The 836-nt window shown below is 46.3% G+C and overlaps 1 long non-coding RNA gene across 3 annotated transcripts in view; it reads right to left on the bottom strand.

Annotated features, from left to right (window-relative positions):
• Window positions 1-836, bottom strand: part of LOC112486831 (uncharacterized) — a 7,083-nt gene that overhangs the window by 3,476 nt on the left and 2,771 nt on the right. For 2 of the 3 annotated variants that reach the window (XR_003049369.1, XR_003049368.1), the window contains exon 3: window positions 575-687. This is a non-coding gene — a long non-coding RNA (uncharacterized LOC112486831). Of the gene's footprint in view, window positions 1-10; window positions 688-836 lie in introns of those variants that run through there. The other variant, XR_003049367.1, reaches the window with a different exon arrangement.

Here is an 836-nt window from a genome sequence, read left to right as displayed (position 1 = left end):
CCCCCCCGGTCTGTTAATAACCTGAGACTTGATTAGACTGTACACATCATTTGTCTGAAGGATTGAAGTTTGGATTTTTGATTTCTTTTTTTTCTTTTCCATTTTCTTGCCGTCGAAGCGATGAATGAGTGACAGCAGACACACACACTCACACACACTCACACACTCACACACACACACACACACTCACACACACACACAGAGAGAGAATCACTCTGAGCTCCGGCTGAAAGATTTCTCATCATGAACCAACGTTCACAAGTAAAATGGTAAAGACTTTTCCTCGGTCCAACTCAGGGTCCGAGTCCCAGGGGTCAGGGGTCAGGGGTCAGATGGCCGTTCAATAAAACATCAGGTATTCTCACACACAGCTGAAGGCTTATCATTCCACCTCTAACCAAGTTAACCTGCTTCATAAACGTCTAGATTAACCGGAGGAAACAGGAAATAAAAATACATTTTCAGTGGAATCAGAGGAAGTGACATCATCAAAGCTGTAAAACAAGTGACATGTCAACGAGGGAACAAAATCTTCATTTTCATTTCAAAAACAGAACAGTGGAAATTCAAGCACCTTCAAGGACCAGTGTGTTCAGCGACACTGTGGGGTCTGGGGTCAGTGTGTTGTTGAGCTGCAGGAAGTGACATCATCCACTCACAGCAGTCGGCGTCTCCTCGTTTCATTAACTGCAATTATATGACAAGAGAAGGTCCGCAATTATTGGCTAGCCCGTTCCCATTAGCATTCTGCTCGTTTGATGATTTAAGTGCCCTCCCCACCCCCTCACCCCCACCCTCACCTCCACCTCCGGCTGTGGGCGGACCCCACAGCACAA

This window comes from Cynoglossus semilaevis, chromosome 3 (assembly GCF_000523025.1).
Source record: "Cynoglossus semilaevis isolate Cse_v1.0 chromosome 3, Cse_v1.0, whole genome shotgun sequence".
Classification (NCBI taxonomy): domain Eukaryota; kingdom Metazoa; phylum Chordata; class Actinopteri; order Pleuronectiformes; family Cynoglossidae; genus Cynoglossus; species Cynoglossus semilaevis.
Note: the sequence above shows the minus strand (reverse complement) of the source record. Positions and strands in the feature narration are given on the sequence as shown.